General features: G+C 37.0%; 1 long non-coding RNA gene and 1 pseudogene across 1 annotated transcript in view; one reads left to right on the top strand and one right to left on the bottom strand.

Moving 5' to 3' along the window:
• Nucleotides 1–26,161, top strand: part of LOC141570517 (uncharacterized) — a 712,144-nt gene that overhangs the window by 684,903 nt on the left and 1,080 nt on the right. The window lies entirely within an intron of this gene.
• On the bottom strand, nt 11,499–12,969 carry LOC109454001 (thioredoxin-dependent peroxide reductase, mitochondrial; annotated as a pseudogene).

The following is a 26,161-nucleotide window of genomic DNA, read 5'->3' as shown; positions in this document are numbered from 1 at the left end:
TCTATTTGCAAGTGCGTTGAGATCCTCAGTTATCCAGCAGAATTTTCATTCTTTCTATTGTCTTATATAAATTAATTTAGATTGAGCCTTAATAATTTTTAAAATAGATTATTTTTAGAGTAGTTCTAGAGTCATAGAAACAGTAAGTGGAAGGTACAGAGATTTCCTATGTATCCCTTTCCCCTCACATGCATAGACACTCCTATTATGAATATCTCATAGCAGAGTGGTACATTATCACAACAGATGAACCTACAATGACACATCATAATCACCCAAAGTCCATAGTTAATATTAGGTTTCATTCTTGGTGTTGTACATTGTATGGGTGTAGAAAATCTGTAATAGCAGACATTCATCATTATAGTCCTACAGACTAGTTTCAGGGCCCTAAAAATTCAGAGTGCTCTGTCTGTTCATCCCTCCGTCCCCCTATTTCCTGGCAATCACTGATCTCTTTACTGTCTCTATAGTTTTGTGTTTTCCAGAATGTCATATAATTGGAATCATACAGTATGTTGCCTTTTCAGATTGGCTTCTTTAACAAAAGAATACACATTTAAGTTTCCTCCAAGTCTTTTCATGGCTTGATAGTTCATTTATTTTTAGCATGGAATAATATTTCATTGTCTGGTTGTACCACCGTTTATTTAGCCATTCACTTAGTGAAGGTCACCTTGGTTGCTTCTAAGTTTGGGCAATCATGAATAAAGCTGCTATAAACATCTGTTTGTAGCAGGTTTTTGTGCAGACGTAAGTTCTCAACTGATTTGGGTAAATACAAAGAAGCAAGATCGCTGGATCCTTCAGTAAGAGTATGTTTAGTTTTATAAGAAACCACCACGCTGTGTTCCAAAGTGGCTCTACCATTTTGCATTCCCACCAGCAATGAATGAAAGTTCCTGTTGTTCCACATTCCCACCAGCATTTGGTGTTGTCAGTGTTTTGGATTTTGGCCATTCTGATAAATGTGTAGTGGCAGCTCACTGTTGTTTTAATTTGCAATTCCTTAATAACGTATGATGTTGCATATACTGTCAAATGCTTGTTTGACAACCCATATATCTTCTTTGGTGAGGTTATTTTGTCCCATCTTTTAATTGAGTTGTTTATTTTTTTTGTCGTTGAATTGAATTTTTTCATTTGTAAGATTTATTTGAAAAAAGTTATCAAAATTTCTGCCAACTGTTTAATCAATAAACAGCTCAAACACAGATCTCAGAGATTCTGATCAGTGGCACTTAAGTTTAATTTTAACTTTAAATGTCTACAGTCTATACCTATAATTTTGTCTAAACTCACAGTTTATTGCCAGATGTTGTTTAAATAGGGGTCAAAGTGAATAGAGAGATTCAAATGATGGGCATCTTGTACTCTCATGTGCTGGAGAAAGCAAGGTTTTCAGAAAAATGAATAAATCGACAAATAAAAAGTACTATAGAACATTGTTTTATTTTATTTTTCTAAAAATTATATAAATTGTAGTATGGATTTAATTCTAAGAGCCAGACCAAACAGAAAAAAAAAAATGTGTAATGAAATTGAAAGCCAAAGAAGTCCATATTGCCCCATTTTATGCCCAGCATTATAATCTCTCAAAAAAATATCCAGAAAGAGAAAAATTTGACAATATTGGATATCTATATTTAGTTCACACCCTAAAATTTATAAATGCTATTTCAGATGTTTTTAATAAAGTAAAAAAAAAAAAATAGAATAAGAGAATTTTCCTCACAATTGGCCACTTCCCATCCTGAGGTCTAGCCTTTTAGATTTTCAAATATTTTTCCTGCAGGGTAAGCAAGGCCTTTTTTCTGTGACTCACTTTCTGGTACAATATCTTGTTAGAGAACAAAAACGAATTCCCATTAGAAATATACACATAATGTTCAAGTTATGTCCAGCTCTGCAAATGGAAGGGACAGAAAATAGTAAATTTATTCCATTTACATGAAACAAACCGATTTTCCTCTATAGGAGGCATCCATTAAAGCAGGATTCTGCTCAGCCAATTTGAGCTTCATGCAAATCCAAATAAGCTAAGTGTCAGAGATTTCTGGAACCCAGTCCTCCTGGTTTCTGCAACATGGAATTTAATTTTTTAAGAAAAGAAAAAAAATTAAATTATATTTTAATGAGAATTTTTTATATTACCTGAAGCTTAGGAAGCTCTTTGAATATTAAATCAAGATTCATTAGCTAATACTATAAATATGAACCCATTGAAGGAAGTTTTTAAGATATTGATCATTCTAGCTCAATTTGCATATTGTTACAAATTGACAGTCATCATTTTTTTTGTCTTTCCAGAACACATAGAATAATATTTAAATATTGATCATGATGAGTGGAAATGATTTCACCCTGTGAATAAGACTAGAGCCAGCAGCTTCCTCCTCAATGCAGATATTGCTTGGGCAAGCTCTATGTTTCATGACCTATCTATCCATCCAGTTGATTTATTCTGTAATCTTTTTGGAAACAGATGTTTGCTTTGCCTGCCAATCAATGACTGTTTTATTGATTGCTCAGAATGTTCACTGGAGTATATGGTACTTGTCCTCAAAGGACTTATAACATGTGATTGGGTGTCTTGATTAATTTCACAGCTATCTCAACTTAAGAAATCTCTTCTACTGTGTGCCAGTCCCTAAACTAAGCATCTCTTGATCCCCTCAATATCCCAATAAGGTGGATGTTTTATTGCCATTTTACAGATGGGGAAATAAAAGCTCAGAGCCCAGGTTCTCATCATGAGTAATGCTGGGATTCAAGTCCAAAGTGCATGCTCCAAAAGCCAGTGTGATTAATTTCACATGCTTTCCTATGCAAGCTGCCCTTAAACTTCTGAAAGGGGCTTCTTTATTTTCTTTATTCTTCACCTTTTTCTTTATTTTTATCACATAAAATAGCTTTCTTTGCATTTAAAGCCCTTTACATTGGAAAATTAATCCTAGTATATTTTTAGGCTAAAATATCTTCAATGGAAACCAGAAAAAAAATGAAGTGAATAACTATCAAATAGTTATAAATGCTCAATATGTAGACAAGAGAAAATTTTGTTTGTGGATATGTTGGGAACCTTAAATTTTTACAATGGAAATACATTCCAGGGTGAATAAGTGTCTATAACAATAGTGGTAACAGAATTTGTTTACTAAACAGAGAGTGTTCCCAATGAAGAAATGTATTTGGATGATGTTTTGGTCTCAATTAAAAATACTGTATCGGAAATACTAATATTATACTTTGGTATATTAGGTTTGTCAAATCACTGAATGTATAAAGGACAACAAGCTGAGTAGAAATGTGTCATAAAAATAAAGGTGCTAAGTACACATTCTGTGGTAATAATCATTGTGAGCTGTTGGAGGAAACCCTCCCAGCCACACACATCTCAGAGGAGCTTGTGCCTATATACATGGCCCAATAAGTTATGCCATATAGCAAAGAAAGAACTGGTAAAACACACTGACTGATGATTCTACAATTTGTTTCTTCTTAAAAGAGGACTTACTGAAAAAGTAAACAATTTAGCTATTCAATAAATATTTACTAAACACATTAATTAATGATTTGGCAAGAGATTTTGTAGCACTTACTATGTGCCAAGTATTGTCCTAAGGTTTTCTTTACAAATACGAATTACGTATTCCTCTTAACCCGTTAATTCTATTTATTCCTCTTAACTTCTTTAGTCTTCATAACAATAGGAACATTATCATTGTATTTTACAATTGAGAAAACAGAGGCACAGCAAAGCTAAAAAATTTAGCCATGACCATTTAGCAAGTAGCAGAAATCTGACCCTAGAATTCATGCTATTAAGCATTATACCACGTGCCTCTCACATTCTAAGGACATTGTCTAGATGATTTAGCCCTGGAGTAGTGTGGGGGGGAGATAGGAGGAGCCAATTTTTGGTATGGTGCAAGAAAAGAAAAAGGAAATATTTTATAGCAACATTTAAAAAATTTCACAAGAAAAATAATTTATCGGGTCATCTATAAAAGATGTAGGTCCTTAAAAATGTAATGACCTAAGAGTCAGAACCCAGTTGGTCAGACAAATAAATGTGAAAAATTCTGCGCTGCCTCTTAGCCACAGACATACTAACATCTAGGCATGTTTTGGGGAAAATTAATTTGAAGGATGCACCGTGTTTTATGATTTTTATTTTAAAATCAGAATGTGTAGATTTTGCAAAGCTCAGTACCTATATGCCACTCACCCCTATGTAATATTTATCACTGCAGATCCTACAACATTAAACTATCTGCAGATTTGTGTCAGTTCTCCATTTTTTTCTGGTAACAATGTGGGCTGGAAACTGCAATAAACACTTGCAGAAGACATTCTAGCCAGCACTGTGGGCCATTTCCCGCCTGTGCTCATATTTAATGCAGAGGTGCAGTTAGTGGAAATTGCTTTACAAATCAGGGGAAGAATGCATGGCACAGGGAGAAAGATCATCGTTCTCATATTCTACCACAAGGCCATGACAGTAACGTCACAAGTTAGATGAGACTTGCAAGGGCTTTGGTCATGTTGGACTAAAACCCTATGATTATTTTAAGATTCCTGCATATGAAAAATACATATTTCTTTGTGCTATCAAATTAGCTGAAATTCTTGATGTTCATAGTGTCTTTGCACTTGAATCTGCCTCCATGCATCACATTAAGTTGCTTGCAATTCAGATTGGTTAGCATTAGCCGACTCTTCTCTTTGGAACTCCCAAATCTGCGGTTAATTTCCTCAGCCATAAAAAGGAACCAGTTTCTGAGAATGGCATCTTGTTTTATTTACACAAATAGGCATGCCTCTTAGAGGAATTTCCATAACATTCAAAATGGGAAATGACTACTTTCTCACCCAATATTACTGTCAAAAATTATATTCAGAGGGCTAGGTTTCTAGGATGAGGGTTTTAAATAATGTAGAGCACATGGGGGTACCATAAACAAAAATGTATTGGAAGTACACGAAAAATATGTTGGGTTTTTTTTTTATTGTTTTCTTCCTTTTTGAAAGAGAACAAGTAAAATAAGCTGTGTTTCCACGAGAGAATTAACGGTCTCTTATTCGCAGAAAACAAGCAATTTGGCTGATCGTGTTTAATCAAATTACTCATGTGTGAGGGCTGGTGGATTTTCTTTGTGGAAGCAATAAGCTACATAGAAATGTGCCATCATCATAAAGACTGCACAGACATACTCTGTGTGGTCATTTTATCATGGGCTGTTTGTTGACTGTGGAAGACAATCAGACATCTTTAACGTATTCATTGCCTATTAATGTCCGACCTTACCTAGCTATTCTCTTCTTGATAGTGATAGAGGACAGGGCAGATTTTTTACAAGAATGTGAAGCAAAACGTGTTCTTAAATATACCCTTTAAGGACATTCCAGTGGTGAGAGTAGTCAGTGTAGTAAAAATTCCCTTCTCAACAGTTTCTAGTTTATTTAATAGCAATTGGCATTTTCACTTTCTCTTTCCTTCCACCCCTCCACCTCGCCCCTGGAGTCCTGATTCTTTTCAAACTGGTTTGCCACAGAGAGAGATACCAAAATTTTGGACTCAAACAACAACTGAGAAAGACGGTGGAAAGTTCTCAGCTGTAAAATCTCCGAATGTTGTAATAGGAATCAGATGAGCGAGTGACATCACTAGGGCTCAGTCACTGCTTTGGCAAAAATCTGTTCTCAATTTTTGAGTTGCCTAGAAGCAAAAAATAATATTTAAGCAAAATGGGTTATAAAATCAGTGTGTTAGTTGGTACCATGTAAGTCAGTCATTTTATCACTTTAAATATCTAAAAATACTCATGTATATTAATGTGACATTGGAATTTAGAACAGGCAACTGGATATTCTGATTGGGACATCAAAATAACTAGGAAAGAGTTAATGTCCTCAAAATTCATGTTCTTTGAATGGTCCCGGCCATAGCAAGCTCCTCACATAGCAGTTTATAATGTGCCTTGAACATGGCAGGGATGGGAGCATGAAATACTTTACTTTTTTTCACAGTTGTCTTCAATGAATCACAAGGAACCTCCCCTTCTTTGTTTAAAAATATATACATGTTATCAATTTACTGGGCCAATCTCATAGTTTTCCTATATGGTTGAGCTACTAAAAGTCTAGTCTAGTTGAATTCAGTACTCACACCTCCAGCCTGATTGTACATGCCTAAGGCCAGCTCTATTTTGATGATGAAGAACAAGTGCTTCTAAGCACGCTCTTGGGTAAGACTCCGCTGATCCCACCCGGCTTCAGCTCCTGTCCTCCTGTGCGGTCACTCACAGCCTTTTGGTGATGTGGTATGCTCACCAGGTAGCCAGCCTTGTGGGTAAGTTAGCAGCCAAAAAGTGGGTGCTGAGACATCAGCTATAGTGTCCAGTGGTTCCCAAGGGATACTCAGCCATCTTTGCCAAAACAAAATGTGCAAGTATCGTCAGCTTCACCACTGACCCCTTTTTGTGCTCAGGTATCTCTGTGTAGATCTCTTTTCCCTAGATCAGGTAGGTGCAGAAAGAATAAACAAGGTTACTACCTAAATTGACACCTGGTATGGGAAGGAGATAGCACCCTTATTTCTTTCAGTAACCCTCCATATTTACAAGTGGTATTCTTTGTGCCCCCTCATTAGACATGGAGGTAGTTAGCATCCTCTTGACTGTAGGAATCAGAGGGAAAGTCCTAGCACTCCTCATTTCGGTGCCTCTCGAATCTGATGATACCCTCTGTTCTTCACCTTATAAAGTCTGGGAGGCAGAAGCTGGAGTGAGGGGTAAGGCCCAGAATTTGTTCTTACCAAAGCCTGATGGAGGTATCAGGCCCTCACTTTGGGCAGCTCCCTCTCTAGCATAGGAGCTACTTTATGTCCACTTATCCCGGGCTTTAAGCCTTAAGGATATGCAGAAAGGTATTTCTGAAAATGATTTTATGTGAGCTTAGCACCACCTGCTATTATAACCGTAAAAGAGTAGTGATTTTCAATACTGGAACCAGCTAAAAGTACTGTTAAACATTGTAAGCAAAATGCAAGTACAGTCTTGATATCGGTTTGTTTTCTAAATAGAAGGTGAAGAAATCCCAGATTCTTTCTTGCTTTATCATTCTCATTACCCCTACTTAGCTCCTTCCTTTCCTAGATACACTCCAAGTTAAAAAGAAGAAGAATTCATTCTATTATCTATTTGAGGTATTCCCTAGGTATCCACCTTGAGTACCTAGGACAGTTCAAACATGAAGAAAGCCCATATTACCTATATGACCCCTGGTGTTGTGGCAACTCAATGAGTATTTATCAAATCCCCTTATGTAGAAAGAATCAGAAGACAGAAGAATTTGGCTTATCAATTCATTTACGTGACTAGGATGAAGAGGACACTAGTAAAAAAAGGAAGACATAAGAATGAAAACAGAGACGCCCTTTCCTCCAAAGAGTTAAGGGTTTTGAGAAAGTTATTATGCTTATCATGGAACAGTTCATTTAAGATAAGTACTATTCATTTTCATAGTTCATGGATTTGAAATTTGACAAACTGATGCACACAGTGGCTTTTTCCGGTCCTCGTAATCTCAGTGGTTAAAGAAGCCAAATACAACACTTGAGCTTTTGGCATTTCAGGCTGGAGAGGCTGGGCTGCATGAGCTCTGCTCAGAGCAAGGTATCTTGATATCCTTCTGTGTCCGTTCATGCTTAAGATCAGATTCCTTTATCCTAAAGAGAACTGGCATATTCAAGAACCTCAACTTGCATGGAAATAATTCAGGATGGCTTATTGTGATCATTCTTCTTATATGCAAACCCTATGAGGTTGGTGAGCTATTTGAAATAACACTGCTGTGTCCTAGCCACTGAAATTATCTATATGAGTGGTTAGTTGACTGTGTCACTCCAAACCTCAAATATGTATAATGCTATGTTCATTCAAATCATATGTATTCAGAGCTCTTCAAAATAGCATAAAGTTACTGTGAAAGCCAAAGCTATACATAAATTCCACACTCAGCCCATTAGAAACCATACAGGGATTCTTCACCTGTTAATGCAGATTCTTCTGAAGATAGCACTTGGGCTTTCCCTGTCTTATTTGTAAGAAGTGATATTGAAATTAACCACGTCTCAAAACACAGGAGTAAGTTCCAACAGGACACATATTTATCTTCTGCCAGGATTATTTAGAGGATGTTTAAAAGTTGGCTTCTGAAAAAGAGCAGTTGAATGTAGAGTGATTTCTGAACAAGGCAAGAAATTGCTTTGAAAGTTCTGAAACTATGTTCCTGTACACAAACATGTTTATACAGACACATTCATGCATATGTTGACAAACGTGATATTTCTTCCTTTCTTTTTTAGTGCTGGCATAGCATTTGGCCAATACTTTAAAAACATGATTTTCTTTGCTTTCAAACTTTTTCATATTAGAACACAAAAAGCATAATGATATCTGGGAAGGATAAATTGGTATACTTTTTGTTTTCTATGTCTCCTGTTTCTAAATTCCCCACATTCCATCTCCATCTTAGTAAAAATAAATAGATCCTACATTTTTGCATTTACATCAGATACCACAATGTGACAAGGAACTTTGGGCCACCTGACAAAGAGAACTGTATCAATTTTTTTGCTATTAGTTCTGGTTCTCCTAGTAACGTAACTCTTGGGGAAGGATTTGCCCTGCACTAATAAATTCAGTGTTCTATCCAGAGAAGAACAAATTGTCTTTCTTGCTGGTGCTGATTCCTTCAACAATCTCTGGAACTTATCAAGGACAAGGAGGGTCAAGAATAGCTTTCCCATTTTAATCTACATGACAAAACAACATAAAGTGTCCCATTTCAGCAAGTCTGCATAAAGTTTATGCCTGTCATTGGTGTAATCAAATCAAATCTGTTCACCAGAAGTCAAATGTATTAGCTCCATTCTCCTTTATAATTCAGGAATTAGAGAGCCATCTACTGGTCTAGTCTTCATAAGAGGTTTTTCCAAACAGGGGACTATCATGCAAAATCAAATCATGGGCCAAAACTCTAAGTCAAACAAAAAATATTTACTTTTCCCATTATATTTGGAGAAAAGAAGTACATGTTTTCCTCTTCTGGAACTGAAGGATAAAACAGAACTTCTAATGGGCAAATTAGTTAAAATGGAGGCTATCATATAAGTAGAATGAAATGATAATTTATGTTAATTAACCAGTTAGTTGATTGCAGAAAATGTGCTCCTGTTTAGTTTTTCTTTTTTCTAGAATAATTATGAGACATGATGACTCCTGTCAGAGAACTTATATTCTAACTTTCAATAAAAGAAAACAAAAATAGGACATTGAATAGATGATACAACATTTTGGCATCGAAGTAAATATACAGGACTTGAAGTTAGAACACCTGAGTCTAAATGTTGCCGACACCACTTATTAACCTGATAACTGGGGCAGCTCACTTAGCCCAGTTTTTCTATCTGAAAATTGAGGAAGATATGTAATATCTGCCTCACCAATTTATCCTAACAATGTGCTCTAAATTGTAAAAAACTATATACTGCAGGGTATAAAATGCTGAAATTACGAAGTTTAATGAAATGCTGAAATTTAAACACTGCAGGAAGAGCAGAAGGCCAGAGCACTATGGAGAGGTTTATAAAGAAGTTCTGAATAACAGATAATGTGTTCATTCATGAAAGTGAATAAGGTGGACATTTTATAAAACACTTAAATAATGTAAACATAGAACACATTAATCTGAGGGGGAAAAAATACACCAATACACATGATTTCCCCGTAGCTGGTAGCAGTTTAATTCATATTGAAGTGCTTTAAGAATGCGAAAGAGGATAGATTAAGCTAGAACTTAATGTCTGGCTAAGTGAATTTAGGTCTTAAAAAAATCAGGAAGAAAGAGAAGAGTAAATCAAGTATGAAACAAAATGAAAAGGAGGAAGATGATGGAGTAAAGGGCTCCAAAGATCATTAAGCTGAAAAGGGGGACTTCATAAAATCTGAGTGAAAACTTTGACAGAGTCAAATGAACTTCAAGAGCAGAATAAAAATAGTAACATTAATAGCTAAAATTTGGGAGATTGCTAGAAGTTTTGTATGAACATTAGGACTCTAAGGTGTGCATACTCATTACAGACATGACGTTCTTCTATAACTGCTGAACAATGGAATAACTCCTAGAAGAACATGGCTGTCCTCATTCAAAGACCACTGTACGTCAGAAATTTGCAACCCACACAGACAAAAGGTCTGAGATTCCAGGAGAGATTTTTTGTGAAAGGAATTCTAAAGCCTGTGTTTCAAGTAGTAAACAAAGGTGTGAAAGGTTTTTCATGTCATGTCTTCATTCAAGAAAACTTATCACATTGCTTCAGAATATAATCATAAAAAAGCCTTACACAATCATTTTCTCTTTAAGGACTGCATAATGAGAGTGAGTAATACAGCTATTGTTAATTTTTAGACAATAAGGGAAATTAATACTGGGCAAACTTGTGTATTTTCCAAAGCCTTCCATATATTTTTAGTACCAATTAAAGAGAATATTTTCTTCTTCAATATTTCTATTCTATTGAAAAAGCTCATTAAGCATGATTTATATTAACATTAATAGAATTAATGGAAAATGCTTAGGATGCTTAAATTCTTCAATTCTATTTTCAGGGTAAAACATTTAACCATCCACATTTTCTACATTTGTAATATGGAATTTAAATATAAACTCCGTTCTCTCTCACACATACCATCTTTAGAAGCCCAATTTACAGGATACCTTCTTCCTTGAAGCAGTTAATTCACCATACTGTAAAAGTCTGAAGGTGAAATACACAAGTTCTTAAAGCACACCCTGCTTATTTAAAGGATCACTGCCTCCTACGATGAACAAAACTCATGAGTGCGTGTCTCTTAGTTTGCTTCCATTCCTTTCTCAATTGCATTGCAGACTATCTCTTCTGCTCACGAACATTTATTTCATCTCTCAACTGAAAATCACTCTTCCCTTGGAAACCCCAGAGGTTTTAATAGATTTCTCACTTATGGTATTTCTACTTCCCATGCATTTTAATTATTATTGTCATTGTTAATGGATCTAAGCAGAAAGTGGTGCTCAAAATTGGTGTCACCCTCTGGGAAGTCAGTAGATTGAAGGATGACCCTCCTACCACCACTCTTAGCCCATATAAAGGATGTGGATGTGACAGGGACAAGTAAGTAGAGAACACATCACCCCTAGTTCTGCCCTGTAGATTAGGTCATTTACGCTAGGGATAGAGTCACTGTACCTGGTTAAAGATTCTAGGCAGTGGTTGCCCAAACTAGCTCAACGTCAAAATTTCCAGGAAGCTTAAAAATAAAAGAGTTTATCTAGTCCCTATCTCAGAAATTCTGAATTACACTCCCCCCAGGATTTAGCCCTATAAATTGTGTTTTTAAGAATCCCTCAATGATTCTTGTTTTGGTGTTAAAAATAAAAACATTTTAAAATGTTTTCATTATATACTTTATATTGAGGGCTTCAGAAAAAAAAATCACAATGATTTCAAAATGAAATCCCTAGATTTAATAAATATCCTTTATAATTGCACTTAATATCTAGAAATATATGTAGATACTAAGTCAGCTAACAAAATAAAATAAGTGAAATACTTTTATAAACTGTAAATATCAGGGATGAAGAACATGCATGACAAGTGAAGTCACTTTGCCACCCTATTTTTTTAAAAAACATAATTCATATTTGTTTCAATCATATATACATTAGACAGATGATGCTAACAACGTAAAACTATGATCTTTGTTACCTTAACAGAAAATTCAGTTTAATACAAAGAAATTCAAGAAGAAAATTTCAGGACCCTTGATCAGAAGCTTTGGATACTTGTGGTGCTACTCTGGTGCACACAAAGTTCCAGTAAGGCTGAGAAGACTGTTCCCCATTGAAGACATGATCAAAGGAATAGATGAACTAGGCATTCTGTAAACTAGCTTAGTCATCAAAAACACTTATGTTAGTAACTAACCATGTTTAAAAAGCCTTAGCCAATGTTACAGAAGTAAAACATTTAGAGTAATATTTATGAATGCAAGCATAATCAGTTTTTTGCCTTCTATGCATAATCATCTTTGAAATGCTGAAAGTGAGTTCCAACCGTGGTTCTTTTGAGAAGCGGCAGGTGCACATGGGATGGTCTACTGATTTACCTTCTCAGGGTATTCTTTGGAAGCTGTCAGCTGTGGCTTGATCTAGGAGAATCTGACGCCCAGTTTGCTGGTCAGACTTCTCATGGACTTCCGCCAACTGGAATGCCTTCACCAGGTGGAGGGTCTCTTCCATGTTTGTGCCCACAGGGAGACCATCGACACTCAAATGCTTGAGTCACTGAGGTCAGTTATGAAGAGAACTCAGTGCATGACCAGAGCCTTCTGAGAGCACACCATAGTCTCAGGAAATCTGTCTGATCAAATCTGACAAGAGTGTGACGTCCGTGTTGGCCCAAACCGCCATTTTTCCTCAGTGTGTTTATCCAGGCAAGATGGCTAAAGTGGGAATCCACAGAAACCGCAACAACTTCACAGTTCACTTCATGAAATTCATTGACTTTGTCACTAAATACAACGATTTCTGTAGGACACACAATCATGAAATCCAAAGGATACAAGAAGAGCACCAAACATTTCCCCTTAAAGTCATCAAGGCTTAGTTCTTTGACCTTTCAGTTGACAATGGCTGTGCCCTTAATATAGGGTGTGTGCCGGGTGACAACAGGAGCATAGTATGAGGAACTGGTGCAAAGGCCAATTTTGCTTGACTGGAACCAGACCAAAATACATTTGTCAAATGCATTCTCTGAGAAGAATCAGGCCTTTGGGCTTCAGAGGCAGTGACGTCCCAAGGAATGGCACTCACATGTTGGACAATGGCAGCTCAGAGCAACCTTCCCTTCATGGCTGCCATCTTCAGTCCCCCTTAGTGATTCATATGTAATCATCCTGGAATTAAGATACATAACCACTAATTAGTTCAAAAACACTAAATCCTGAGATATGCATTTAAATTAGTTTGAGGTATTTATACCTCTACTCTCTCTAACCTACCCAACCAGGATTCTTTCTAAGGGTTTAGGGCTCAAGTCCAATTTCATTTTTTGTTTGCCTTCCTTTAATTTGTTTTGTATGTTTTCACTTCAACGACCATTTGGGTGGGATAAGTTTTTGCAAGCACAATTCTAGACACTGTATTAGAATTCAGGTCATCCTGGCATAAGCTAAATTCCCAAGTCCCATTTTAGAAGTACCCCCAACACTTCTAAATCTTACAACTTATATTTCATACATTAAATTGAATTATAAATCAGTTCAGAATTTGAGGAAAAGCTATCAAATCACTAACATCCACTTTTTAACAGGGATACATTGATTATGAACCCATAATTCAATCCATATTGAATAGTCATGGAAATCTTTGGGAAGCTGTGGCTAAGTGTGTGGGTTTTTATATGAAACGATTGAAGTTCAAAATGCATCTTCTACTTACTTGCTTGTAATCATGCTGAAGTTTTATATCTAAGACTCAGTTTCTTCATCTGTCAAATGGTGATAAGTATACTTCATACATCCTACAGTTGTCATGAGAATCACATGGCATAATCCATGTAATGTAATTGGCACAGTGTCGAGAAAATAAGTACTAAGTACCTGCTAGTTAACATATATTTACTATGATTATCATCATCCTATCGCAAGTTTAGTAATAGGTACCCTGAGCAGTTGGAGATATTAAGCTGGTTTCCTTAGTTTTGTTCATTCTTCCACATTGTCAAGCTAATCCTCAGTATTGTAAAGTCTGGGATGAAATATACCACAAGTGGGTGCACTTGTAATTGGACCATTGCCTCCTACAATGAAATAAACTCTTATGTGTCCCTCATGGGTCTGCTTCTTGCTTCCATTTCTTTCTCAACTGTATTGTAATATGTCTCTTGCACAGGAATTCTAGAGTTCCAAAATTCCTACGAGAAGCCGGGAAGTTTTGACTGCAGCATCAATCATTTATTTTGGGATCATGGGAAAGTTATTTAATTTCTCTTCTTCTTATTCCATCTTTAAAACAGAAAAGTAAATCTGTCTAAAATTTCAGTACCCCCATAGGGAAAAATATCTGTGCAGAATCAGGCACTTACAAGTTCTGAATAAGGTGCTGCTTTAAGATAAATTGATGAAAAGCCAAACTGTCGAGAAAAAGGATGAAGTATGTGTGTAATGGCTCAGATTTTTACCTCAACCACTTGACTAGTTTTAATCTCTGGCTTCTACATTGCAGTTGATGGAATAAATTGATCTCTTCACTGTGAGAGCTGCATTCATTGCATCTCAGACAGTACCTGGTTTCGGTGTGTTCTGTAGCTGCTGCAGCGTGCTGTGGGGTTTTATCTGTACATATTTATGCCTTTGAAAATGATCTCAGTATGAGCTGTTAAATGTTATTGGGCTTGGTCAATACTCCGTGTGAGGGAGTATGTACAGCTCAGTGGAGTCACCTGACAAATCCCTGCAGTTAAGGATTTTATTTATAACACCTCCCAGAATAAAGGAATAAAAGTAAAGTACCATTTACACCCACATTACATAATAGCCTATGTATCTCAATTCCTCCAGTGGCTGAAGCTGTTGAGCCACCTAGACAACTGGAGAAAGACTTACATTTTCATAAATGGCGTATTCTAAAAATCTCCTTCCTCGTAGTTGTGGCATAAGGAGACAAGAGTCTTTTTCCAATCCACCTAACCCTAGTATTGATTTAAAGAGATGTGTATGCATTTACCATTGTCATGAAATTTTAATTGTATGTGAGTCATTTAGTCTAAAATATAAAAGCATTTTTTTTTTTAAGATTTTATTGGGGAAGAGGAACAGGACTTTATTGGGAAACAGTGTGTACTTCCAGGACTTTTTTTTCCAAGTCAAGTTGTCCTTTGAGTCTTAGTTGTGGAGAGAGCCGTTCAGCTCCAGGTCCAGTTGCCGATGCACCGGCAACCTTGTGGTTGAGAGCCTGCGCTCCAACCAACTGAGCCATCCAGGAGGCAGCTCAGCTCAAGGTGCTGTGTTAAATCTTAGTTGCAGGAGGCAGAGCCCACCATCCCTTGCAGGACTCGAGGAATTGAACTGGCAACCTTGTGGTTGAGAGCCCACTGGCCCATGTGGGAATCGAACCAGCAGCCTTCGGAGTTAGGAGCATGGAGCTCTAACCGCCTGAGCCACCGGGCCGGCCCCTAAAAGCATTTTTTTTAAACATGAAGTAAACCTCTCAGAACTGAAGAGTAAACATTTTTTTTAAGAGATATAATAGTTTATGCAAATGGAAGTTCAGTGGTCTGCCCAGAACGATTGGCAGGATGTAAGAGAAATTAAAGCAGGGATTCCGGAAGTTAGTCATTGATGGCTTTTGGATGTGTCTGATGTGACTGAAGGAGTTTCTGTTGAAAGTATAAAATGAAGACAAGAACTGAAAAGTGGAGAATACCTGGGCTGCCTCCTAGAGCCTGCTATCTCCTTGTGGATTACTCAGGCAAGCTGATTGTTTTATCTTTGATAGGAGAGGCATGGAGGAAAGATAATCTGAGAAAATAATAATCAGAGTGATATTGATGGTGATACCATTTATTGATTGATAATTATATGTAAGCACTGTTTTATTACTCCATCTTTTATGTTATTTAAAAAAACAAATAAATAAACGTTATCTTTATGCAATAACAAACACACTAAGAACCTCAAGGATAAGACCTGTACAAAGGGGTTTTAATAACATTACATCAAAGCATACAAAAGGAAGGAGGCCAATGACTTATCTCTCTTACATCTCATCAAATAAAGCCTTGATGGTCAGCATACATGCAAGGCCTTTGGCTTTATCCGGCCTTTGTCTCTCCCTCCAGTGTCTTCTCAACTATTCTCATTTTTATGACCAAGTTTACAGTTCTTTTTTTTTTTCATTAAAAAAAAAAAAGTTTACAGTTCTTTGATGACAATATCCGTAGTGTTTACAGAGTGTCTCTGCACAATCTGTGTCCAGTGGGCTTTCCATTTCCGTGTTGTCTACCTGCCAAGTTCCACTTTGTCCTTTCTTCAAATACCAGAACAAGTATTTGCTTCCTCCGTGAAACCTTTTCATCACAGATGGGAGGAAGGTGAGGCAGTGAGGCTTGACACCAGACAAGCTCAGAATTGGACTATATCTTCTTTTTTTCTTTCTGACATCTTTTTATTTTTTCCTCTTTTTTCAATTGAGATATAATTGACATGTGACATTGTGTAAGTTTGATGTATACCTCATGTTAATTTGATACATTTATGATGATCACCACTGTCGCATTAGCTAATGTTTCTATCCTGTCATATAATCACTGTTTCTTTTTAGTGGTGAGAACATTGAAGATCTAGTCCCTTAACAACTTTGAAGTGTATAATACAGTGTTTAAACTATAATCACAATTCCGTGAATTTCTTCAGAACTTACTCATCTTCTAGCTGCAAGTTTGCACTCCAACCAACATCTCCCCATTTCCGCACCCCACAGCTCCTGGGAAACAGCAAGTGAATCTTTGTTTCTATGAGCTCTGCTTTTATAGATTCCACATATAAGAGAGATCATATAGTTGTTGTCTTTCTCTGTCTGACTAATCTCACTTAGCATATTGCCCTCAACGTTCATCCATGTTGTCACAAAGAGTGGAGTTTCCTTCTTTCCATAGCTGGATAATATTCTACTGGGTGTGTATATATATATCAATCACATTATCTTTATCCATTCATCTCTTAACTGACACTTAGGTTGTTTTCATATCTTGGCTATTGTGAATAATGCTACAATAAACATAAGAGTACAGACATGCTTTACATATCCTTATTTCATTTCCTTTTGATACATACCCACTAGTAGGATTGTTGGATCATACAGTAGTTCTATTTTTAATAATTTGTTGGATCTCCATACTGTTTTCCACTGTGACTGAACCAATTTGCATTTCTTTCAACAGTGCACAAGGGTTCCTTTATCTTCACATCCTTGCTATCTCTTGTCTTTTTGATAATAACCATCCTAACAGGTGTGAGGTGATGTCTCATCGTGATATTGATTTGAATTTCCCTGATGATTAGTAACGTTGAGCACCATTTCATGTACCTGTTTGGCCATCTGTATGTCTTCTTTATAAAAATGTCTGTTTAGTTTTCTCTGACCATTTTTAATTGGGTTGTTTGATTTTTGTTGTTCTTATTGAAGTGTATGAGTTCTTTATATATTTTGGGTATTAATTAACCCCTTATCAGATATGATTTGCAATATTACTCCCCATTCCATAGGTTACCTTTTCATTTTGTTGATTGCTTCTTTTGTTGTACAGACCCTTTTAAGTTTGATGTAGTTTCATTTGCTGATTTTTGCTTTTGTTGCTTGGGCATTTGGTGTCATAATTTAAAACTCCTTGCCAAGAGCAATGTCAAACAACATTTTCCCGATGTTTTCTTCCAGGAGTTACACCATTTCAGGTCTTATGCTTAGCTCTTTAATCCATTTTGAGTTAATTTTTGTGAGTGTTGTAAGATCAGAGTCTGATTTCATTTTTCTGCATGTGGTTATCCAGTTTTCCCAATATCACTTATTGAAGACACTATTCTTCCCCATTGAACATTCTTGGCTCCTTCATCAAATATAGCTTGACCGTGTATGCCGGGATTTATTCCTGGGGTCTCTGTACTGTTCCATTAGTCTACATGTCTATTTTTATGCCAGGAACGTATATTTTGATAATTATAGCTTTGCAGTATACTTTGAAATCAGGAAGAGTGATGCTTCCTAATTTGTTGTTCCTCAAGATTGCTTTGGTTATTTGGGGATCTTGAATCCATAAAAATTTTAAGGTTTTTTTTTTTCTATTAATATTTCTGTGAGAACCCTCATTGGAATTTTGATAGTGATTGTAACGACTTTTTATGTGGCTTTGAGTAGTATGGGCATTTTAACAATATTAATTCTTTTGATTCATAAACATGATGATATCTACATTTGTTTGTGTCCTCTTCAATTTCTTTCATCAAAGTCTTGTAGTTTTCATTATACAGATCTTTCACTACCTTGGTTGAATTTATTCCTAAGTATTTTATTATTTTTGATATTGTTGTGAATAGGATTGTTTTACTTTTTGTAGATATTTCTGTGTTAGTGTATAGAAATGCAACTGGTTTCTGTACATTGATTTTATATCCCACAACTATAGTGAATTTGTTGATCAGTTCTAATGGTTTCTTGGTTGAGCTTTTAGAATTATATATATATATATATATATATATATATATATATATAATATATATACACATATTATATATATATATTTATAATATATATTATATATGATCAAATAACCTTCAAATAAAGAAAATTTTGCTTCTTTCATTCTGATTTCAGTGTCTTTTATTTTTTATTTTTGTTTTACTGCTCTAGCTAAAATTTCCAGTACTATATTGAATGTCTTGTTCCTGATCTTAAAGTAAAAGCTTAATTTTTTTTATCTGTTTAGTTGTGGATTTGTCATACATGGTCTGTATTATGTTGAGGTGTGTTCCTTCTGTACCCAATTCGATGAGAGTGTTATCATGAAAAGATATTGTATTTTGTCAAATACTCTTTATTTTTTTCACCCTTTGAGATGAGCATGTGATTTTTCTTTTATTATATCAATGTGGCATATCACTTTTTTTTAATTGTGGAATGTTGGGGAACTGTGTGTTTTTCCAGGGCCCATCAGCTCCAAGTCAAGTCATTGTCCTTCAATCTAGTTGTGGAGGGCGCAGCTCACTGGCCCATGTGGGAATCGATCCCAGCAACCCTGTTGTTCAGAGCTAGCGCTCTAACCAACTGAGCCATCTGGCTACCTGGCATATCACATTTCTTGATTTATGTATGTTGAACTATCATTGCTTACCAGGGATAAATTCCACTTGATCATGGTGTATGATCCTTTAAATATATTGTTGAATTTTGTTTGCTAAAGTCTTTTGAGCGTTTTTGCTTCTGGAATCATCAGGGATATTGGTCTACAGTTTTCTTTTCTTGTGTTTTCCTTATCTGGCTTTAGTATCAGAGTCATGCTGACCTTAAGAAGTGAGTTTGAGAGTATTTCTTCCATATTAATGTTTTGGAAGAGTTTGAGAAGAATTGGCATTAATTCCTCTTTTAATACTTAGTAGAATTCACCAGTAAAACCATCTAGTCCTGGGTTTTTCTGTTTGGGGAGGGTTTTGATTACTAACTCAATCTCTTTACTCATTGTTCATCTATATAGATTTTCTATTTCTTCATGATTCAGTCTTGGTAAGTTGTATGTTTCCAGGAATTATCCATTTCTTCTAGGTTATCTCATTTATTGGCATATAACTGTTCAAAGTTATGTTATAATCTTATTTCTGTGGCATCAGTACTGATGTCTTCTCTTTCATTTTTGATTTTCTTGAGTTCTCTCTCTCTCTCTCTCTCTCTCTCTCTCTTTCTCTCTCTCTCTCTCTCTCTTTACTTAGTCTAGCTAAAGGTTTGTCATGTTTTAAAATCTTTTTAAAAAAACAGCTCTCAGTTTCATTGATGTTTTATATTGCTTTTCTATTCTCTATTTTATTTACTTCCCTTCTAATTTTTTTGTTTTTTCCTTCTGAGGGGACAGAGCCAGGAGAGCAGTTTCCAGGCTTTCAACCTCACTTGGAAAGGTGCTGTCTCAGGTAGTAGATGGTCATCAGTTGTGACTATTTGGCCATCAACTGTAACCAGTTAGCCATTAGCCACTAATCTAACTCTCATGGCTATGCTAGGGGATTGGTTGGTTGGCAGAGAAGCGGACGGCTGATTGCAGCTACTGCTTCCTGTGTCTCCAACCAGCCACCAGTGAAAATATAGTGGTATGTCTCTCCTATCTATGGCTCTGTTGGTGTTCCTTTTTGGCCTCACCATATTCTGCGTTCTGGTGCAGGGAGCAGGACCAGAGACCCTGCATTACGCATGGTGCAGAGAGCAGGATACGGTGCCGGCCAAAGCTCCCCGAAAGTCAGTGGAGCAATTTGTGCATATGAAAGCTCAGTTTCAAGAGGCCCGTGAGGACTGGCACCAGGAATGGGAGATGAGATCTGCCTGGGAGAAATATGACCCCTCTGTGAACAGGTGGTCCTCTCGAGCCTCTGGATGGCACGTCACCCTATTGGCCATAGCAGGTATCACCTGCTTTTTGGTGGTCCGCTGCTGCTGTGGGCTCCTAGAGTTGTGAACATCTTACGCGGGGCCATCACCCACTCGAATACCTGGCCAGCGAGCAGGGTTCCGGCCAGGTAAGAATGATGTCTGATTCTGGGCAGGAGGCCATGTGGCCCCCATACAGTGTGTGGTGCCCGGTGGCCACTGTTCTCAGGAGTTGGACTCCCTTGGAGGGATGGGAAGACATGGATGGTTCTCCAACCAGCATGGAAGGAGCTGTGCAGCTGCCGGAGAGCTGAACACCCATGGAGGGGTGGGAAAACGTGGATGGTTCTCCAATCAGCATAGGAAGGGGAAAGCGCAGCCATGTGGGCTGAGAAGTGCTTGCTGAGGCAGTCCAGGTGCGGGACTTGTAGTCCTAGGAAGAAACGCTTGCTGAGTCCTCGGTGGAGGATGCAGGTGAGGTCAAGGTCATCCCTCACCCCCAAGTTAGGGAGGACTTGGAGCCCTCCCCCTGTGGAGAGGGCACACGTTATGAGGCCAACGCACAGGCCTGGTGAATGATTGTGGACTCTGAGGAATTGCCTTCCATCCCTGATTTGATGGACTGCTTGACTGTTTGCTTGGGAACATACCACAGTGTAGTGGAACTGGTGGATGTTTGCTTCCTGTGTCTCGCCAGGCCGCCAGTGAGACTATAGTGCAGGAAGACCCCTATTGGGGTATAGGAAGATGATTGCTTTTTGTATCTGGATTGGCTGCCAGTGAGGATATGTAAGCACCTTGGCTGTGAGCCACTATTTTTCCAGCATGGTACCCTGAGAAACCCTGGCTGTGCCCAGGGAGTCAGACTGTGCCCAGAAAGATTGGTGGTACCCTAAGAAACCCTGGCTGTGCCCAGAAAGTAGGTGGACATCGAGGGACACCCCCTGGGACATTACTTGAACTGGAATGAAACTTTTTCTCATGAGGTGGGTTCCTGGCACAGGGCTCCTCAAGGAAGACGTTTGTCACATAGATTGTGAAGCGAGACCCTGGAGGGTGGAGTGTGGGGACAGAGCCAGGAGCTCAGTTTCCAGGTTCTCAACTTCACTTGGAAAGGTGCTGGCTCGGGTAGTAGATGGCCATCAGCTGTGACTAGTTGGCCATCAGCTGTAACCAGTTAGCCATTAGCCACTAATATAACTGCCATGGCTATGCTAAGGGGTTGATTGGTTGACAGAAAAGAGGCCGGCAGTGTGCGGCTGCTGCTTCCTGTGTCTCCAACCCAGCCAACAGCGAGAATATAGTAGTATGACTCCCCTTCTATGGCTCAGTGGGTGTTCCTTTTTGGCCTCACCATATCCTGTGTTCTGGGGCGGGGAGCGGGACCGGAGACCTGCATTACACCTTCCTTCTGCAAATTTGGGACTAGTTTTTCCTTTTGTGTCTAGTTCCTTGAGGTGTACATTTAGGTTGTTTATTTGAGATCTTTCTTTTTGTCTTAATATATGCATTTATCTCTGAGAAATTTTCTCTAAGAACTGCTTTTGCAACATCCCATAGATTTTGGTATGTCATGTTTCCATTTTTATTTGTTTCAAGATAATGTTTTATTTTTTATTTGACCCATTGATTGCTCAGGAATGTGTTGCTTTATTTCTACATGGTTGTACATTTTGCAGTTTTCTTTTGGTTATTGACTTCTGGTTTTATTCCTTTGTGGTTGGAAAAGTTACTTGGTATGATTTCAATCTTCTTAACTTTGCTAATACTTATTGTGCGGCCCATTTTATGATCTATCCTGCAAAATGCTTTGTGTATACTTGAGAAAAATGTGTATTCTGCTGCTGTTAGATGGAATGTTCTGTATAAGTCTGTTAGGTTTATTTGATCTAAAATGCAGTTCAAGTCCAATGTTTCTTTGTTGATTTTTCTGTCCGGATGATCTGTCCATTGCTGAAAGTGGCATATTGAAGTACCCTACTATTATTGTATTATGGTCTATTTGTCTCTTCAAATTTATAGGTATTTGATTAAAATATTTGGTTGTTCCAATGCTGGGTGAGTAAATATTTACAATTGTTATAACTTCTTGATGAGCTGATCCTTTTATCATTATATAATGATTTCTTTCTCTTGTTACCATTTTTGGCTTAAAGAATATTTTGTCTGTTATAAGTATATCTGTGCTCTCTGTCTTTAGGTTTCTAGTTGCATAGAATATATTTTTTTCATTCCTTCATGTTGAATCTGTGTATATCCTCAAACTGAAGTGAATCTCTTGCAGGCAACATCTTACTGAGTCTTTTCTTTTTAAAATTTATCCAGCCACGCTGGGCCTTTTGATTAGAGAATTCAATCCATTTCCGTTTAGAAAATTTATTGATATGTAAGAACTTACTAATGTCATTTTATTGTTTTTTGGCTGTTTTATAGTTCCATTGTTCCTTTTATCCTCTCTTATTGCCTGCCTTTGTCAACTGGTGATTATCTGTAGTGATATGCTCTGATTGCTTCCCTTCTCTTTATCTTTTGTGGTTCAAAGATTTTGCTTTGTGGTTACCATGCGGCCCACATAAAATATCCTATAGATGTAACAGTCCATTTAAGGCTTATAGCAACTTGACTTCAATTGCATTTTTTAAAAAAATCTACTCCTTTACCCCCCACTTTTATGTTTTTAATGTCACAATGTCTCTTTTATAGCTCTCTTTTTATATTGTCTATTTGTTAAAAAATTGTACTACTTATAGTTATTTTACTACTCTTTTTCTTTAAACTTTATAATACAATTAAGTAGTTAACACATCATCATATTACAGAATTAAAGTTTTCTGAATCAGGATATATATTTCCCTTTACCAGTGTATTGTATATTTTTGTATGGTTTCATGTTACTAATCAGCATCTTTTCATTTCAGCTTGAAGAAGTTCTTGCAGCATTTCTCATAATGCAGGTCTAGTGGTGAACTCCCTCTGCTTTTATATGTCTGGGAGAGTCTATTATCCTTTATTTATGAAGGATGACATTACCAATAGAGTATTTGTAGTGGGTATTTATTTTTTCTTTCAGTACTTTGAATGTATCATGTCACTTTCTTCTGTCCTGTAAGGTTTCTGCTGGGAAATTTGCTGATAACCCAGTGAGGATTCCTTTGTAGGTTTCAATCCTTTTATCTCTTGCTGCTTTTAGTATTCTCTCTTTGTCTTTGATTTTTGAAAGTTTCATTGTAATGTGTCTTGGAGAAGATTGTTTTGAATTGAAATAATGGCATGACTATTAGCTTCACAGACTTGGATGTCCAAGTGCCTCACCAGGTTTGGGAAGTTCTTAGACATTATTTGTTTAAATAAGCTTTCTGTCCCCCTTTATCTCTCTTTACCTTCTGGCATTCCAATGATGCTTATATTGGTTCTTTGATGATAGCTCATCGATCACATTGGCTTTCTTTGCTCATTTTCATTCTTTTTTCTTAGTTCTCCTCCGACGGAGTTATTTCAAAGTTCCTGTCTTCTAACTCACTGATTCTGTTTTCTGCCTGTCTATACTGATATTTATACTCTGTTGCATTTTTTTCATTAAAATATGTGATTCCAGAATTTCCATTTAGTTATTTTTTATGATCTATGTTTTTGTTAAATTTCTTATTTTGTTCATGTGTCATTTTCCTGATTTTTGGAATTGTCTTTCTGCGTTTTCTTATAGCTCATTGTTTCTTCACAAGAGCTATAGAAAATCTTTTATTAGGTAAATCAGATTTCTCCTGTCTTTGGGTTTGAATACTGAGGGATTATTAAGTTCTTTTGGTGATGTCATGTTTTCTTGATTGTTCTTGTTCCTTGAAGTTTTGCATTGTTGATTTCACATTTGATCTAGCAGTCACCTCCTCTGTTAGTAAACTAGCTGCCTTCGGGTCAGAGGTTTTTTGTTTGTTTGTTTGTTTTGTTTTGTTTTGATCTTGCTCATATTCTGGGGCTTTTTCAAAATTTGTATGGATATACTTCTTCCATGCTTCCTGCTCCCTTTATGACAAAATTCTTAAGCTTATATGTCATTTCTCAATCTTACAACACAACAGGCTGACTATTAGTAACCTCTTTTTTGTTTTCCCAAAGGTTACTCTACAGCTCAAGATGATAGTTTCTCTCTTGCCCACAGATGCTGTCTACATTCTATGTGCATGACTTGTCTACCTGATCTTGTTCTCACTGACACCCTCAGGGACATGCACAGGGAGCACACCAATGAGTAGGAGAAGTGGATTTGACACTCAGGTCATTAGGGACACCTACTAACCATTTGGAGAGATCCTCACATGAGATTTTTCCCAACAGCTCATGAACAAGCTTCTTGCTGGAGTCTAAAATGCATTCAGTAGGAACCTTGTCCATTGAGTGTCCTCTGATATTCTTATCTGCCTTTCCCCCCACCTCCTCCTTCCTCCCATTCATGGAGCTCTTACTTTAATACTCTAGTGGTGCAGGAAAGAGATTTTTTCCTTTCTTTTTTGAAAGCATCTGGCACAACTGGGGGAGCTGATCACTCATTCACTACTCTCCCTTTTCCCTCACAGGAATGGTGCCCAGCCTTTTCTTTCTCTAAGCTGTGCTGCCTAGGGGGAGGGGTGATGCTGGCAAAATTCCTCTTACCCAATCCTATGTGTCTAAATGCATATATATATATATATATATATATATGATCCAATAGAATGTTGTAACTTTTCCTCTGGAAATCTGGAGTTCTATGGAGGCTCTGTTGTTTGTGAATATCTGCCCAAGTCAGCATTTTCCAGGTGCTCTCAGTTCATGGCTGAGAGCATCTGGAACTGATTCACAGGCTTCTGCCAATTCCACAGCCTATACTAGAGGAACCCAATGCACAGGTGGGCAAGACTCTTACCAGGTCTCTTGGTGTATGGTGCTAGATCCCACAACTCCCACAGAGACACTTCTGTCTGTAGATAAATGCTGAACTTTCAATGTTAAAAGAAGGAAAGCGTGAGGTACATTTTATGCCACCATAATGTGGATGACACTCTGGACTGTATCTTTGTTAAACATTTTTATATTTTATTAATCATGAATATTTGCATTAATTTTGAGTTTTTAGAATATTGCATTAACATATTATTTATTTTGGTTACTAAGGTTTTTGTCGACCTTTAAACTTTGTTCTCTGCTCTTTTTGTGTTCTTGCTCTCCTCACCCTAGCTTCCCTTGTCACTCATCATGCAAGATAAAAATATTCACTTCCTTCCTATTATTTTATACAAAATTATATTATTACACATATTACAAAATGATGTTTATGTATCATTAAGCATTGCCTACACCCATTTGATCCTCTAAAAAAAAAAAAAAAAATGAAGAGGATACCATGTAATCAAATTCAAGTTAGATAATATTGTTTTTCCCATTTCACAGGTGCAAACACTGATATTTGCAGGTGACATTTAATTATCAAATGCTACACACTACTGAGTGGCAGACCAAGGATGTCAAACCCAATCTATCTAACCACAGATCCTCTACTTTTAAACAGAAGACTACATTTAACACATATTTAGCGTCTGGTAGTCCCTGAAGAAAGGAGCTGATCTAGACTGGTTACTTCTATTCCAGTTAGGAAAGCTAACTATGAGCATTGTAAGCCCCCCTCCAGCATAAGGAAAATGAACTATCTCATTTAAAAACTTACAAAATCAGTTCTTACAGAGAAACTTAAAGGTCATCTTCCCAAAGCTAATTTCCTTCTCCAAGGTTGTACCCACAGTGTGGGGCTCTCACTTTCCATATTCCCCAGAATCGTTACTTCTTCTTAGGTACTCCAGAGACATCTAACAGAAACCAATATGTACTTTTAACTGTCACTGATGAGGGAAGGTAGATTCTTGTTTCCCAATATTTTACAGTAACTTGCTCCTACAAAGTT

The sequence above is a fragment of the Rhinolophus sinicus genome, linkage group LG03 (assembly GCF_036562045.2).
Source record: "Rhinolophus sinicus isolate RSC01 linkage group LG03, ASM3656204v1, whole genome shotgun sequence".
NCBI classification, from domain to species: Eukaryota; Metazoa; Chordata; class Mammalia; order Chiroptera; family Rhinolophidae; genus Rhinolophus; species Rhinolophus sinicus.
The sequence above is the reverse complement of the archived record's forward strand: the minus strand, read 5'-3'. Positions and strand labels throughout refer to the sequence as shown.